This window comes from Arctopsyche grandis, chromosome 5 (genome assembly GCF_051622035.1).
Source record: "Arctopsyche grandis isolate Sample6627 chromosome 5, ASM5162203v2, whole genome shotgun sequence".
NCBI classification, from domain to species: Eukaryota; Metazoa; Arthropoda; class Insecta; order Trichoptera; family Hydropsychidae; genus Arctopsyche; species Arctopsyche grandis.
In genome coordinates this window covers 26,788,621-26,807,434 of record NC_135359.1, presented here as the reverse complement: position 1 = coordinate 26,807,434, position 18,814 = coordinate 26,788,621, and the positions used below count along the sequence as shown (strand labels likewise).

The following is an 18,814-nucleotide window of genomic DNA, read 5'->3' as shown; positions in this document are numbered from 1 at the left end:
TGACTTCGTGTCATTTATTTATTTTATGACTCCGAGAATGAATCCCGGACTCGCATTACCCTAAGGGTGGAAAAACATAATTTGTCGTGTATGTATGTATGTATGTGTGTATATACAATTTTATTTTTTGTTTGTTCGCGCATTTAATCTGTTTTTCTCTCGATAGTATCGCGAATAGCCCCATAAATGGATACGAATTGTATAGATTTTGCTTATAATAAAAAAAATTCATTTTGCCTAGATAAAATAGCTGACCAAAGCAAACCGATTTCATAATACACTGAAAATAGAACGTCGACGTCGTACCCCGTGACTATTAGCATTATTGGAAAAAATCTAATAACATTACTTCGGAAAAATATATTCGAACATACGATTTATATATTATTATCGTCGAATCGTTGTCTTCAAAGCTAACCCCATCGTGATTTTTTGAATCTTTTGTGCTGTAACTTTGACCGCAAAGAACCTTTCGCAAAATTTCCATTGTTTAACGGATCGTGTATAATACGAATTGCAAACGTTACACTTAAGCGTGTTTTTACTTTTTTATTTTGTAGAGAAAAGACGACATTTTTGTGGACGCAATTAGCTTTTATCGTGTGTACTTAAATTCTTCGAGTGGTAAGATTTTTTTTCAAAGATCTTGTAAAATATAATGTTTTTCGAAAATCATATAAAATTTAACGTTCTTCATATATCAAAGTTCATAGATTTTCTTTCTTATTCTTTACAATTGTCAGTCTTTTTATATGACATATGTATTATACATTTGTTTTAAAATACTTATCTACATACATATGTATGTATGTGAACATTCTCGAAAATAGCTCAACCAATTTGACTTCCACAGATACGTGCTTTGACATATGAGAAACGATTTAAATCTCTTTTTGTATGGATTTCAACTCATTCTTCAATTCATCACTTTATTATTCATTCTTTAAATCACTTTTTATATACATACATAAGTATTATTATACATAAAATATCGGCGGTGTTTTTAATTAATGATTTTTGTGGCTTTTGTTCGTTTTTTTTTTCTTTTCCGATCTCATGCCGAGCCTTTATTATTCGAGTTTCGTAATTAATGTAAAGCGAGACACGGAAATATGGAAGCAAAGAAAATCTTTAATTTTGTCACCGCTCGGAAACTGTAATTAAAAAAATTCCTTTTAGTAAAAGCTCCCAAAGCTTAGTGGCAAATAAATAAATACAATAAACCACTTTTAGGGAAACGCGAATTAATTCAATGTCTGTTGCTTTTTTTGCTTCCTTGACTACACAGAACCGTTTATCCTTGCAGAAGTTTACGATCTCCTCCTTTCTCATGATTTATCTCATTCAAGTTACACTTTCTCACAGACACCACTATCAATTTAGCACATTCACCCATGAAAACTCTTCTCATTTCCAAGTTTTTCGTCTACTCATTTTTTCAAACCGGTGAAGTGTGCTTGAATTTATTACGAGAAGGTTGGAAAACCCAGTTGAGGGTAACGACTCTTCGTAAAACTATATTTATTACCTTTATTACATCGAGAACGTTGCGACTTCTTCACTACATCACTTTTTTGTAACCTTAAACTTAATCGCCATTTGTTAAATTAAAGCTTTTGCAATTTCAAAACAAACATATGCATACATATGTATATACCAGAAATTACACAATGTTACTTGATACGTGGCATTTCTTAATAGTGTATGACTTTTGATCCTATTCACTTTGTGAACTGTATAGTGTACAAGTTCACATTGCCGAGTACTACATATGTACTCAGTAATCCAATAAAGATACATAAACGGCATCTCAAAAGATTTGATTATTCATAATAAGTATTGTAAAACTATATTATAGTATACAACTCAAACCGATTTTCGTTGAATATACGCTTACAAAACCTTAACATATGTTTTATACATTTTTGTTCCAGGCGAAGCTTTTTATGGACACGTCCTAAAACACCTCCGACAATTCAGGTGAGTCAAAAAGTAGATCTCGAATAATTGTATTATATATTCAAATATATTCGAGTCGTGACGAAACGACAATGGTTATTACGTGAGACGGCATAGAAATTTTAATAAAAGCATTCTTGCAAATACCGCAAGGGATTTTCAATACGAAAATATTAAGCGAACCTTTTAATCTTACCACCCCCTGCCCATTTAACGTTCGCGACTCCCCATCTTGAAAATGGATTGTAAAAACAATTATTCTTTCTTCTTTTTTATTTCGAAATAATAAGCGTGTTTTTCATCTGTCTATATTTTACGCTCTAGAAATAATACCAATTCTGTGGAATTACTTCCGCCATATTTCACCGTGAATATTTATTTTAACTAATATTCATAATCGGTACTGTTTTTTTCACGATTTATAAAAAACTTGAAATAAATACACAGACTATATTTTTTTCATTTTTAAATGCTTTTTATTATTACAAAATTATGTTCACAATACATCTTATATATATTTTAATAGCTACTGATCTACTGATCTACATTTTCTATTTTACAATTTCATTTAATTTGGTTAGTAATCATAGTATTATATTATTCTAATGTTAATGTACAACATAATAGGAAAAAGAGCTCAAAAACCTATTTACAGTTCTTATAAATGCTCATAATACATTTAATACATAATATTAATTAAAGACTCTCTAAAGTCGATGACCTAAAGCAGATTGTGTTTAGGTAATCTGTGTTTATACCTGAAGGGTATAGACATTTTGTTGGAATCACCGAGACTCTTCACAAGTGTGTTAGTATGGTTATTAGTGATTCTGTCATAGAATCTACTGGTTAGTTTGTTAGTAATGTCTGTAACAAATGGAATATTATATATGGCATGCAGTTTTTTCAAGTTAGTATATATGGGTGTATTATAAATTATTTTTAGGGATTTATTTTGTATTACTTGGAGCTTGGAAAGGTTAGTATTCGAGGCGTGGCCTAGTACATATGTTTATATGACGGGCTGAAAACCAGACTGGTACAAGTGACAATAATAAAATATATGAAATGCTATTATTTTAGCACTTAAACCAGCTTTTTTTAAAAATGTCACTTGTACCAGTCTGGTTTTCAGCCCGTCATATGTATGTACATATATCAAATACTAGGCATTACTCTGACGAATAGAAAGGAAAAAAATATAACTTTTTTCAGTCTAAATTAGAGTACCCCGAAATTGAAAATTGTAGAAATTACATTTGCGAATAAACAAACGTTCATATTGATTATCATTATTTTATTAAATAAATGTAATTTTGCTGTATAGAATGTTTTAAGAAAGACGTTTTCACGATTTTGTAAATGTTCGGAATTGATCCCCTTCGTCTTATATCTTTTTAGAGTGAAACGGTAGGGATTTGTAAAATTATAGTAATTTTTCATTTCATGCAAATGATAATGCCGTTCGAGACAGAGAGGTATGGAGATGGAACTCAATTTTAGGCGAGTAAATATGCACCGTAAAACAGAAATAGAAATTGTAATGGAAGCATTTATTAACGTCAATGAATTTCGCTTGGAAAATTTCACATTCTCACGGTGCTCTATCCTCCGGATCAGGACACGCGATATCCCCACATAAACTACACACAACTGATATATTTTCACAAAATTCAATAAACGTAATTACAATTCATAATTGCCACGATCCCCTTACGCAATAATGTCGCCGAATGTCGACCGGGTTGAGCGTGTGTCGGGCGATTAATTTTCATTAGGTAAATTAACTAATTAATCTTGATACACTCGTTAATCACCGGTGAGGCAAATCGCCAAACTCATTTGTCTAAATTGATCGCTAACGATCAAATTGTCTCATATTGGAAAGCTTTTCACTTTATTACTGACGTAAATCTTTTTTTTTAACGTAGGAACTCGTACTAGAACTAGAGTCACAAGAGTTTGACTAATTACGCGTCGCTCATTAGTTACCGTTGAAAATAAATAATTTTTTTCATATGTAAATTTATTTTTATTGACACAAACATTTTAAATTTTACCTAGGCTTAACATTTACTACCTACTCATTGGTTGTGTATATAAAACCTAACATAAACGGAAAGCCTTTTCTATACTGAATTTACTCCAATATTACGGAACCGTTGAATAAATGTGTATTAAAAACCTATTTGAGATATACTTTCTTTCCGCTTCAATTATATATGTACATACTACCTTATCCCACTCGGGCCAGAGACTCGATGACCCAGCTGTCTCCTCCAGGAGATTATATCTTGTACTACATCTGAATTAAGTTCTTAAGTTCTTCTAGACGGTTGTACCTCATTTTTTATTCGAAAAAAGTTTTTTTTCAATTATCCGTAGAAATTGCCCCAGCCAAATCAATAATCAACAAACATAACTCAGTGGTTAGCATATAATGCTTTTAACCGAGCGGTCATGGGTCCAGAGACCAGACCTTGGATATTTTATTTTTATTTTTTTATTGTTACAAATCATTATACACTCGTCATTACAGATTTGCTCCAATGCGACGGGTGTACGTTAACGAAATACAGAATACATAAACAATCAGAAATACAGTAATACATATACAATCAGAATATATAGCATATAACAATTAATCAGAAATAATAATCATAGAAACATCCATGGATTATTTTTAGATTTTTTGTGTACAATTTTTATACATATAATAAATACGAAATTATAGAGATGTCTATAGAGATATCTATAGATTTCAGATTACTGTGTATAATTATTACAAATTATACACAGGCAGATTTTTGTGACAACAGGATTAGATCTAATACCAATTTTCAGGAACCGTTTCAGCAATGATCAGATAAAATTGGCAAACTCTGATAGAGAAACGATCGATTTGGAGTTCCCCCAAATCTAACCAGCAGATGGCGAGGACTCGAACCTTTGACCTCAGTAGTGCCAAATATATACATACGCTACCACTAAGCCAAACTGATATACGTATGTATGTGACTCCAAGTCGATCTGTTTGTTTTGAAATCATTGTCTGATTTCATTGTTGAAACGGTTCCAAAAAAATGGCAACCTATGTTCATTTGGCACCATTATTTGAATATAATTTCAAATTTATTTCTTTCAAATTCATCCTAAATTGTACGTTGAACGTGTTTCTCGCAAATTCGTAGTACATTTATAATAATAATAACAGTATTGTATAATATGTCTGTCTGTCTCTCTGAGATAACGCTCGCCGTACTATAATAGTCGTTTTGATTCGACATATGAACGTCACTGCTAAAACGTATACGAAGATATGTACATATACATATAATAACAAAAGAAAAAAACTTATATTTATACTAATCGAAGCCAATCTTTCCGCTTGGTTGATAATTTACCGCCATCTATTGAAAATTTATTTAATTAATTAATTAATTCTTATATCGGTGTTTTTCATTGTTAATATAATATAAGGTAAGTAGAAAGTTTTTACAGTTTTTAGTTTTAAATTAGATATATTTAAAAGGTTTTTAAAAAAAATTCGACCGCTAAGGGGTTGAACACATGACCAACAAAACATTTCTTTTATTTTTTTATTTATTTAATAAATGCTAAGAGACTTATTAGCTTATAGGAAACATTGGTAGCAAACAGTATATATTATATATAGCAGTTTTTTGCTGATTTTCATTATGTTCGTACGTTTTGTTGGAAGTGTTTTTACATATGCATGTCGAATCGAAACGACTATTATTGTATAGCGAGCGTTATCTCACACATACACAGACACACACAGAACAGCGCTATTATAATTAATAATTCTGTCATACCATCTGTTAGCTAATTTGTAAGTAATAGCTAACGGAATGTTTTTCTAGAAGTGTAGTATTTTTAAGTTAATTTTGATTGTATTGTACATATGTGCATATATTAAAATGCGGTATGTGTACTAAATCCACGGGTAAAAAAACACCAATTTAAACTTTGAAAAACGAAACGATTAACCTACGAAGCCTCCGATATGTATAAGACTAAGAACATATAAATACACTAGATATATCGACCATTTACATACAATAATGAAGTGTGTCCCGATGACTCGACGAAAACGTGTACGTGGAAGCCTTCTAGTTTTGACCAAACCAGTAACTAAAGATCGTGACAAAGACCGTGGACCATCAGGTGGCAGTTCCATCTAGTGCGTAGGTGGTCGACGTGATGCCTCGACATGACCATATCATGTCGAAATAAATTTAAAAAATATCCTACCTACATACGGGATATGTTACTGACTTTCTAGTACACGAATTTGATAGACAAAGCGAAATTATACGCGTTTGCGCTGCAAACAAAACAATTAAAAGAAACCCTTTATTTTCCAGCTTTCAGCTTTTACGTGCGCATTTTACTTTGTACGAAAGCGATTTCGTAACATTAAAAGAACATTTCCGTGTATATTACATGTACAACAAAACATAAAAGCTAAGTGTAGCAAACAAACTGTATCAAGCTCGCTATTAGTGTAAGCTTTTATACTCTACTCTAGATCAAGTTCTCACTTTACATTTTACTACACTCTATTTAAATTCTATAACACAATTTGAATTCAATTATTATTCTTCTCACTACAAGTACCCGTGATACACATTCATACTTTTTACTTTATCTATGTATGTACGTAGTAAGAATAGATGAAGTTTTGTGATCATGTGAAAATTCGAACTCAAGATTTTGACTGATTCGAACTCAGAATCGATCACTGATCACGTTTTCATGATCTAGAAAAAATGTGTTTTTTGAAAAAAATTTGAACACCGTTAGTCCTATCGAACTGAAACTTAGTATCGGTAACTGAAATTCTTATCAATACAACGTAAATTTTTTTCAAATTTTTAAGTTGACCGGAAATGGTACCTCCCCTTCTAGGTGTCCTCCTTTTTTTTAGTTTTTGAATTCAATTATCTCCCAAGCCGCTAGCTGAAATTTTTTACATGTACCTAATAGAAATTATTAGTTTAAGTTTTATACCCCAATATAATAATATTTTTACCTGAACCGGAAGTAGTTCTTTTACTCTAGAGAATCGAAGTTTTTTATGTTTTTGTCAGACACCTTTTATTAAACTGAAATTGTAAAAGTTTAAGCGTGATACCAAGTTATTTATAAAATTTGATAAGCATCCATCAACAGGAAGTAGCAGTTTACTCTTATTCGATTTTTCTTCCACTATTTTTTTCTACCTTTTAAACATGGGAGCTCTTCACTTATAATTCTTGTATCAATGTGATGAAAAAAAAATTACTAAATTCAAAAACCGTGGGATTTTTTCCTCTTAGAAAAGTCAAAAATGTTGTGACCACGATTCTTTCCACATTCCTGAACGTATCAAGCTCAACATTTATATTTGTATTCTTTATGTATTGACTTAGGGCCGGGCCGCACCGCTCAACACGTGAACAACTTGGTTGAGGGCGACCAGACTAATGCATGCAGGTAGATGGGACATGCCACACTCGTCAACTTATTTGTCGCGCACATTTTCATACATTTTTTCGTGTCGCGCAACAAGTCGGCCGACAAAGTTGCACGGTGCGGCCCAGCCCTTAGAGTTGATAAGGTTTTGGTCAGAATTCGTAAGCCGGAAGTAGTAATTTATTTAAAATAATATTTCATTATTTTATTTTGACCATTTAAATTATTTTCTCTTTTCTTGATATTTAATGTGTATAATATGTATATATATATATAGTTATTTTAAATAATAATTAAAAAAAATTGAAAAAAATCATACAACCGGAAGTAGAACTTTTGTATTTTGTAAGTTTCCCTATATCTGCGCTCAATTTGTATCGAAAACTGTCTCATAATCGGTATTTGTGAACGTGGGTGTATGTTTAATTATCGAATTTTGTTTTCTGACCTTCTTATATACCTCAAATACATATGTATGTAGATAAAGTCATGGGTTGGTCACATCGGCAGTTTTTTTATTTATATAAACTACACCCATATGTACATATTTCAATAAGAAGTTGTTTATACGATTTGGGACAATATATTTTTATTTTATTTTATTTTATTTTATTTTATTTTATTAATTGAAAAATCAACAGACAGGATGTACATAGATATGTATAAAAAACAAATAGTAAATAAATAATATATGTAACATCCGAGTCCAATAATAGATTTTTACAAAAATGAAAAAGATAAATATAAGGAAAACAAATTAAAAAGTAAAGAATAAAGGCATGACAAAATATGTAGAATATTGCATAATTAAACTATAGTATTAAAATATTGGGAAAAGGTTATAAAATAGAATATAAGAAGAAATTGAAATTTACAAATATAAAACAAATGAAAAAGGTAAATATATGTACATATGTATGTTCATACTATGCACTTTTAAATAATGCGTGGATGTAGTCGTTTATATTTGGTACGTAATATAAACCAATTCGTTGTATTATAAATATTTATGGAATCGGAAATGATGTACATTAAACCCCCAACGACCGAAAGACAATTTAAGACATTAAATATACGATTACTTCGACACCATAAATAATGCGGTCATGTGGCAAGTCATAAAAAATTTATATCGAAAATATAATTTTCAATGCGCTTTTTCTCCATGCAATAATTGTACATACATAAAATCCGAAATAAAAATGCAATAACACCATCAATATTTATGGAATATAAAATTTATCTCCGTCCTAATTTAATTTTGATGTTCGCTATTGGTTCATAAAATACATATATAATATTATATACATCGCATATCGATATTGTGAAACAATTTCTAAATTAAATCCTAAGATTGCCTCGGAAGCTCGACCGTTGTTAATAGTTTGTTGGAAAAGACAAACACACCAATTTAATTACTGCAAGACTAGAATTGAATGTTTCATACACCACTTTCGCAATCACGGCACAAATTGATATAATTTGCTTAAACTTTCAGGCTATGCATATGAATCAATTCGATATTTAAAACGAGATTGAAAATTTTGATGCTGATCAAAATTTTCTGATGCTGAAAATTTATCAAAATATATTCTCATACATAATGTGAATTACCAACGAACACAGTTCGAATAATTTCGAACGGGTGCGGATCGTTCGCGAGCAACTTTTTTGTATACGAGTTGGATCGCGGAAGTTTCAAATTATTATTTATTAATTAAGGACATACCTGGCGTCGTATGTCGTAAGGATTCCTTTGATGTCTGGGAAATTTTATTTAAAGCATTCCCTTTCAGAGAAATATGTGTGTGTCGCTTATATACGTACCTTCGCATACGGGAGCGGTAAATGCCAATGCAAATTAGTTAGCGACTCGCTCTTCCCAAGTTCCGTGTACTCGTGAGGGAATTGTCCGCTTGAGTTGGAAACACGCAAATAACTCCAGAAACACACTTCTATCCACCGAAGGCCAGAATCTTTAGCCAAATATGTCGAGTGCATTCCTGGAAACGATCCTCAACTAGGACGATGTCTGGCAGACGCTCGACAATGCTAAAAATGAACGATCGCATATTTTTAACACCATTTCATAAGTTTCAAGAAGGAGAAATAAAGAGACGTGTGAAAATAGGATGGAGAGCATTTGGACGAATGAATGCGGTTTTTAAATAAAAAAAATGCCACTTTCCCCGAAGAAAAAGATCTTCGATCAATGTGTTTTGCTAGTGATGACGTATGGAACTACACAAAGTCCAATGCACTCAAAGAAGCGTGGAACGTTGTATACTTAGCATAACAAGGAAATACAAGAAACGGAATATGTGGGTAAGAAGTATGACAAGGGTTGTGGATATAGTGTATACATAGAGTGAAGAGATTGAAATGGCAAAGGGCGGAACACGTAGCTATGTAGAAGAATTGACGAAAGGTGGACAAAAGAAATGCTATAATGGTACTCGAGAGAATGCAAAAGGGTAAAAGGAAGATGGGTAGACGAAATTTGGAAAATGTATGGAGTGAGATGGATGAGAGTTGCGCAAAAAAGAGACGAGTGGAATCGTGTTAGAGAGGCCTTCATCCAGCAGTGGATGCCGAATGGCTGTCGATAAGTTTCGATATTTAGTTTCAAATTGAAAGTTTACAAAGAGAGGCAAATGTTTGTATTACTATGGGCTTGTATGAAGTCTATAGTAAATCCTTAGATAAGCTAACGTATTGGAAGCTCATTCTAAAGCAAGTTCCAATTATCGTTATCTTGATGCGTGTATGTATATAGCATAGAGGCATAGAAAATCCTCAACATCTCTAATCGATTTTATTTCAAGGGTATCCATAAAGTTGATTGCGATCGCTTTGTATGTATGTACATACACACATACATACATAGATCGAAAGAATATTAGTAGTAATCGTAATTTCGTAAGTCGGTGCCAAATTTTACGTCACATCTCGTAATTCTTCCAGTGAAATAAATAGATTAAGGTATATGTAATGTAGTTAAATGTGTAAAATAAATTAATAATATTATTAATATTTTAATACTATAGTTTAATTATGCAATGTACTACATATTTTGTCATGCCTTTATTCTTTACTTTTTAATTTGTTTTCCTTATATTTATCTTTTTCATTTTTGTAAAAATCTATTATTGGACTCGGGTGTTACATATATTATTTATTTACTTTTTGTGTTTTTTATACCTATCTCTGTACATCCTGTCTGTTGATTTTTCAATTAATAAAATAAATAAATAAATAAAATAAATTACTAGTGATGTTTATTAAAGTTTTTATTAGTTACTGGACAAGTAACTATATTTTAGAATGGACGAAAGATTTTCAATACATGTACATACATACATATGTACGTATAATGAAAATCAATAAAAATATCATATCGTAAGAAATCGTAGATTTTTCCCACTCACTTTTACGAGTCTGTGCGAAATTTTACGTCACATCTTCCAGTAAAATAAGTAGATTAAAGTATATGTTATATATTAAAGTAATATATATATATATGTAAAATAAATTAATGCTATTACTAGAGACCTTTATTATAGTTTTCTAATAGTTCCTGGACCATTAACTATTAGATTAGATTTAAGATTGTACCTAAATACAATGAAAATCAAAAAAATACTATATTAGAAGTAATCGTAATTTTTTCCCACTCACTTTTAGGAGTGTGTGCCAAATTTTACGTCACATTTCGTAATTCTTCCATTGAAATAAATTGATTAAGGTATATTTTATATAGGAAAGTGTGTAAAATATATTAATATTATTACCAGATACCTTTATTATAGTTTATTAAAAGTAACTGGGCCAGTAATTATTAGATTTGACGCATGTACATATACATACATACAATGAAAATCAAAAAATACTATATTAGTAGGAATCGTAATTTTTTCCCACTCACTTTTACGAGTCTGTGCCAAATTTTACGACATCTCGTAATTCTTCCAGATTTGATTAAGGTGTACGTTTTATAGTATAGTATGTAAAATTTATTAATATTACCACCAGAGACCTTTATTATAGTTATATAATAGTTACTGGACCAGTAACTACTAGAATATACGTAAAATTATCGATATATTTATGGAAATACATGCATACATTGAAAACCAAAAAAATATATATACTAGTTGTTATTGTAAATGTATTCATATCCATGAAATGAAATGATTATATTTATGTATACAATTGATTGGTAATTTTTATTTCGAAAAGATTCTAAACAAATAAAGTAGCATATGAAGATTTTGTATTGTTTTCGTTTGGCGATCAAAAGATCTGCATTTGTTTTTTTTATTCAAAAAATTGCATTAGTTCAATTGTTTTCGTTTTATTTTCGTTACGTTCAATAAATGGCCGAACGAAATAAATTGAATCGATTTAAAGAAAGAAGAATGTTTAAGACGGTATTACATAATCCGTCGCTATTTGAAACATCTTTCGACATATTCATCTCAACATTTTCCATCAATAGATCAAACACACAAAGGTATACCATTTTTTAGACTCGGAATCGGCTTCTAAATTTGTTACATTCGATAGTTTTTTTTTTGTATCCATTCACATGTCTAAATTTGTACGTTTTACATGGCGATGCAAACCAGCTAGTACCTACCTATGTATATACAAATCCTTCGACAATGCGTATTCGATTTGAATCGTCTAATAATGTAATTTGGGATCCTTTTTTGGAAGTCAAATCGTGACCATATTGATGAGTGAATCGATGATGTTTCTCGGTCTCACGGATCAACATTTACGGCCAAACTAGCGGACTTACATAGGTATACATATGTACATAACTATTTGTATATATATTGAGTCGCTAACCGCAATCACGGATAATCGAAACTGTCAGATTGACCGTAATACGCCTTAAATCGGATGCCTTGAGACGAAATTCGAAATATACACATATATAAAATGTAAAATATGGCCGCAAAGGTGACCATTAGCTGTTTTGTACGCCTGCGAGCGTTTTCTCTCGACTTGGAATTCATCGAACCGTTTAAATGAATATCAATCTTCCGTTTAATTACACGGCATTTGATAAGAATTCCGACACTGATTAAAAAGTCGGCATATTTTTACATAATTTACGACGCGCGGATAAAATATTGGTGAAATTGGTGGAATTTCGTCTGAACGCGAAAAATCTAATACGGAACTGTACTTTTAGCTTTTCGTTATATTTTTAAACACGGACATATATATATATATATATATATATATATATATATATATATATATATATATATATATATATATATATATATATATATATATATATATAGAGAAGAAACGTTTGAATTAGAACTTCTCGGTGGAAAAACTTCATTGTGTTTTTCTTTGTCGGATTAATTGACGCGTCTCAAAAAATGTTCATAAGTAATACCGAAAATTCTTTTCGCAAACGCTGCAAAATCTTTCAGTTTTGTCTTTCTTTGTGGAGCTTTTGAAGTAGCTTATTCTTCTCTTTAAATCTTGTTTGAAGATACACAGTTGTAAGCTTTTTCGGAAGCATAGACATATTATTACCTAATTGCTGCTATTGTCATACATACAATATCATATCGCGTATCATACTGGGTATATAAAAAAGTTGCTTTTAAATATTGATTTATGGCAATTAAATTAATAAAAATATCAAAAGTGGATTCTCATATTTTAATACTTTTTTAAATAATCTACAGATTTACATACATATATTTCAAAATACACGCCAAATATTTCAGACTTTTTACTCTTATACAAACATCCTTATCAATTTTGTTTTTATATGTATTATTAAATGATAATTTATTAATGATAATTATTCCGACTTTGCCTTTTCACCCATTGCTCGGGCCATACGCTACTAAAATTTGGCCAGCGATTAAATTGACATTTTCATTATTACACCATATCGACTATCCACTTCTTTAATGTATTTCGTTTTTCAATTTATTTATGTATGTATAAACATAATTGTATATTGATATTTTGGTTGGTCAGGAAGGCGCATTGTGTTTTACTTTTTACAAACCTCCTTTACGTTTCACTTACGATTACAATTCAGGAAAAGATTTGCCTCTTATCCGATTGTTGTCATACTTTGCCATATTGCTCATTTTGGTCATCAATATAAGTAAATAGTGAATAGCCCGATGAAACATCATCGCATTGGTATAAAATTATTATATACTCGTATAAAACTAAAAAAAAATCCGGAACCGGAACCGTTATTTTCGTAGACTCTCATAGATAGTTTTCAATTCTTTATTTGTAATAATTTTCAATTCTTAAAAATACGCTGACTCCCATATAGAGTTTTCAATTCTGTATTTAAAGACTTCCTATTTTTTTCTATTATTATTAGCTATCGCCCCGAGCGATACTGCAAATCGAAATCGATTCACTCGATCCATGACACCCGACCACTCCCGATAACTACCGAAGATATGACTTTACTCCGTTTTGATTGGTTGTCCATACGTTCTGTACGATTATTGAATATTAACGTTATTTAGAGCAGTCTTTATATCCGTGTAGTGGTCAGCGTATATTGATCTCGGCGCGAGGGGGGTAGGTTCGAGTCGGCGTCCTGGAATTGATTTTATTTTTCAAATATCGCTAAAATATAAATTAATTTCAATAATTTCAATTAAAAATATATATTTAATTGTTTTATATGAAAAGAAAAAAAATGGTTCAAAACCTCGCTAAATAAAATTAATATAATTACGTATTTTTATATAGAAAGAAGGAATATTTCAATTAATGTTTAAAAAAAAAGGCGAAATGAAGAATTGGATTTGGCGTGATGTTCGTGACCATTAGCTCAATTTAGATCTACATATATTCAGGCTATTTGGGGTGATCGGTTCGAGTCGCGACAAAGTCGTCTCGTCGAAAAATGAATTTATCGATTTTTATCGATTCGTTCATTATGTTCGGTGAGAGTTAGGACACACACACACATATACCCACACACACACACACACACACACACACCCACACCCACACACATACACACAGATTGCCGTCTTTATATATATGATGGATCTTCCGCCATTACGATAGAGATACAATATCGTTTAAGACGCGTTTGAAGTTTGCAAATTTTAAACCTGGGTGACGTCTATGTAGTCTTTAGTTTTATACATAGATGGCGGTAATAAAATAAAATTATTGGTATTTTTATTCAAAATAATAATTTATATATCTTAATATTATATACAAAACTAAATAAAAAAGAGGTTTGTTTTTAAAAAAACGTTTTTATTAAGCCTGCCTCCCCTTACGCCTAACTGGTCTATTTTATACATTGTATATATAAAATAAAAATAAATTAATATTAAGTAAATACATAATTTATAGTAGGTATATATTGGAAATTGAAAATGTTTTGATTGTGTTAGCGACAGCCTATATTTTTTATATAAAAAGATTTAATAAATTCATTGAATAAATTTTGTTATTCATATTCGAACCTCAATTTCTTTGAAAATGTCAAACTGTCACTTATTTACCTTTCCCTTAACTTCATATTTCAACATTTCAATCGAATCCAATATTTATTATTAAAATTATTCGCGTTTGATTTAATATACGCAAAAAACTGAAATTAGTACAAAACAATATTGGAATTATGTAGAATCAATTCCATTGGGTATATTTTATTTTTCCGAGTAATTTTCGAAACGTGAGAACATCCCTCATACATTACACAACCCTTTTAATGAATAGGATAACCCTAAATCGAATCACTCTAATGGGCTTTTCCGACAAGGGTGGGTGGGACTCTCAAACAACCGACAGAACTTGTCTGAAGAGAGAGAGAGAGAGAGAGACATATAGAGAGAGGTGCTCTGATTGGTTATGAGAACTTAAACACCGTATTTTCCAAAGTAATTTCCACGTTCGAGTGAGGAAAACTTTCCGCGATGTTTTCCAGTCCCGTTCACGCATAAATGCGTGTTTCAATACACAACCGTTACCCAGTTTCTAATCACATTTCCGTGTTTCGGGGTAAATTTCGTGTCTCTCTGCCTATTTTAAAATCTATGTCTGTTCTCAATTTTGGAGCCTATGTATGTATGAGTGTGTGTTTGGAAATTCGCGTTGTGTAGTGTATGCGCGTGTGTGTGTTTTTGCGCGTTTCAATCTATATATAGATGGCTCTACATCTGTGTTTTTGTCAAACTCAATTTAATTTCGTCTGTACTTTTTGAATATTCATGAAGATTAACTTCATATTATATAAAGGTTCGTATGGATAATGGAATTACAAACTTGCAGGATTTTAATATTACGATGTTTAAATATCCCAATGCTCAATCTAATTTGGTTTACGCAAAATATTATTAGATTTTGTTGAATTTATTCACTTTTTATATTCGTGAACAACATATGTATTTATGCACATACATATGTGTGTAGTTTGAGTTCATATGATGCGTGTTTGGTTTTTACTCATGAGAAAGTTTTCGTCTTATTATTTTTTTTGTTACTTATGTTACATGTACATAGTATTACTTTGTTTAAAAAAATTTTGCATCGTTCGGTTCCTGATACATATAACACGAGGAATAAAAGTATGAAAATTGTAGTTTTGTTAGTATAACAACTTAACTTTTTTCATAAATGGCAACATCTACTTTTTTTTTAAGGGAAAATGTATTCTTTTCCTTATAGCAATACTTAATTTTTTATACGGCTGACGAATAAAATTATATTACATTTTTTTATGAATAATGGTTAAAGTTTACATTTTTTATTTTATAAAGATTCTTCTTGGATATTTATAAAAACCGGTGGTTGCTATTTGATAAAATTGCTATTTTTCATAATAATTAAATTAATAAATAAGGAAAATTTTAAAATGCGTTATTACATATACAATTTTTCATTTAACTTTTATTGACTAAGATTTCTTCTAAACTAAATTGAGTGCTACATTCACATATATCTCGCAAAACAGTTTTGCATTTATCAATATTTAAAAAATACTGATGGCCTATAATACCTTTGTTCTACTTTCCAAAGATTCTGGATATATAGAATTTAAATAAGTGATAATAATTTATGAATTAAGCTAACCAGAAATAGTGTTTTTGGAACAAAAAAATTGGACTTTCGCCAGTTTCAAATATCATGGCTCATATTTATATAAAGACAAATATAATACTTTGTACGGTTTTCAATTTAAAATCCCCAAATTTGTTAAATTACCCTATGGTACTCTATCATATGGTACTCTAATTTATATCAATATTAATAAAATTCATATTTTATTTTTATTTTACCTACCTATGTACATCATATGTGCCATGACAGGAATTATACTAAGGCGGTACATATGTTTAGATTAATTTTTGTACATAAATACTAACAATTTTTCAAATAAAACAGTATGTATGTATGTATGTGCGTAGAATACAATAGAATATAAAGAAATCTTTTGATGCTCAGCAAATTTGTGAGAAATACATTATATAGGTAGCATTTTAATATAAGATTCAACAAATTCGCGATGCTAATAACTCGAATTTACGAAAAGCTGAGGGGGAGCATATGATTTATTGGATCTGTCACAACAATTAAACTAGACAAATTGAAAAAATCTAGCAGGAGACAATCGATCTGTTTTTTAATAGCCACAAGATCTCGCCTCCAGCGTATTTGGCCGTGACTTAAGCCCACGTACTATCTCTGGTATGCAATAGCTCTACTAGTGCACTACAGGTTTCATTAAAATACACTAAAAATTATATTAAGCTATTTATGTATAAATATATAAGTATGTATGTACATATATGCATATTTATTTATTTATTTAAAAATACATGGGAAAAGTGGCAAAGCCAATAGACCCACGGGGTTTGACTTAGTATAAATAATAAAATAAAAACATAAAATATTCGTTACAATAATAAGATAAAAGAAAAAAAAGTACATAAACATGAAAAAATACGAAATACGAGGAAATACAAAAAAAAATATCTATGACTATTCCAAACTTTAACTACGAATCTATGATCAATTTATTCGATTTTTATTTTTGGAGTATGAGAGTGTGACCACCAAGATGAGAGTTTTCATTGAAAGTAATGAGCTTGGATATAGGAAGATTATAATGATTATTTATTATTTTAATGACTTCGATTAAGTCGCCTCTTATTCTTCTCGTCTTCAATGTAGTGAGATTCATTATTTTCAACCTCTCGTTTTAAGAAAGTGATTTAGGTTCAGAGAGCATCTTTGTAATTCTCCTTTATACCCTTTCATATTCTTTAAAATGAAGATTCCATATATGTACTTAATACGTATTCTACTTTAGATCTGATAAAAGTTTTATACATTTTTGTTAAGATATTTAAGTTGAGAAATAGAATACACGATTTATTATACATATACAAAAATGAATAACATGATATGTCAATTTTAGGTCACAAGTAGTGATTTGGGTCTGGTTGGTGTTGGACACAGTTGATTATATGTCTATTTTGTAGAAAAAACTTGGATTCGTATTACCTATGTATGTATGTAGGTGCAGTACGGAACATTTCTTGACATTTAAAGTTAAAAGTCAAGCTTTTTAACCACGTGTTAATAGTATCTAAATCTTTTTGCAAACAGTTGCTACCGCCTACATCGGCAGAACAATACAGCTTAATGTCATCAGCAAAAATAGAATATACATATATATAACACATTATAACGCATATCTATGTAATACATTATTCGTACATATGTAGTTACACCATTTTCTGGAAAACTTCCACTTTTATCAACCCGAGTGGCAGTAGAAGTAATTCAGCTAGTTCTAGTACACAAATTTATATGTATAAATGTATATACATACATACATATGTAGATTCATGGAAAAAACTCTTGTCGATTTTCAGCCGAAAGAAATTGTCTAGATTTCCGCATTCAAAAATAATACTCGTCTCCGATAAGCTGAAGCAAAATCGGAGACGAGTCCATTATATCCGTATTATCTGCCACACAGTCCCCTGTGTGTTTTTCTTGGCGCATTAAACTTCCCCAGTTGTCGAGCTTTTCGCTCGCAATAAAATCTCTTATTAAACTTACGGCATTATTCGTCGACGGTTTGGGGCGTTTTCGTCGGCCTATTTCTTCCCCCTCGCCGCTGCCTACCAACTTTATTTACTTTGTACATTTTATTTTTCGAAAAGTCCGCGAAGTATAATGAAGACTCGAAATCCCCGTGCTTTCGAGCAAATGGCGCTTTTCTTGCAAAAAATTGAAATAAAAATAATCCACGGTACACGCCCGCCCCGCCCCACCTGCGCCCATTAATAATAACTATGTAAATTATTAAACGAGTATGTGCCAAATACGCTTA

The 18,814-nt window shown here is 30.7% G+C and overlaps 1 protein-coding gene across 1 annotated transcript in view; it reads left to right on the top strand.

Moving 5' to 3' along the window:
• LOC143911804 (CD151 antigen-like) overlaps positions 1 to 18,814 on the top strand; it is a 203,689-nt gene that overhangs the window by 15,866 nt on the left and 169,009 nt on the right. Inside the window, exon 2 of the mRNA XM_077430853.1 lies at positions 1,935 to 1,980. The gene's annotated coding sequence lies outside the window, so the exon portion shown is untranslated. The remainder of the gene's footprint in view (positions 1 to 1,934; positions 1,981 to 18,814) is intronic.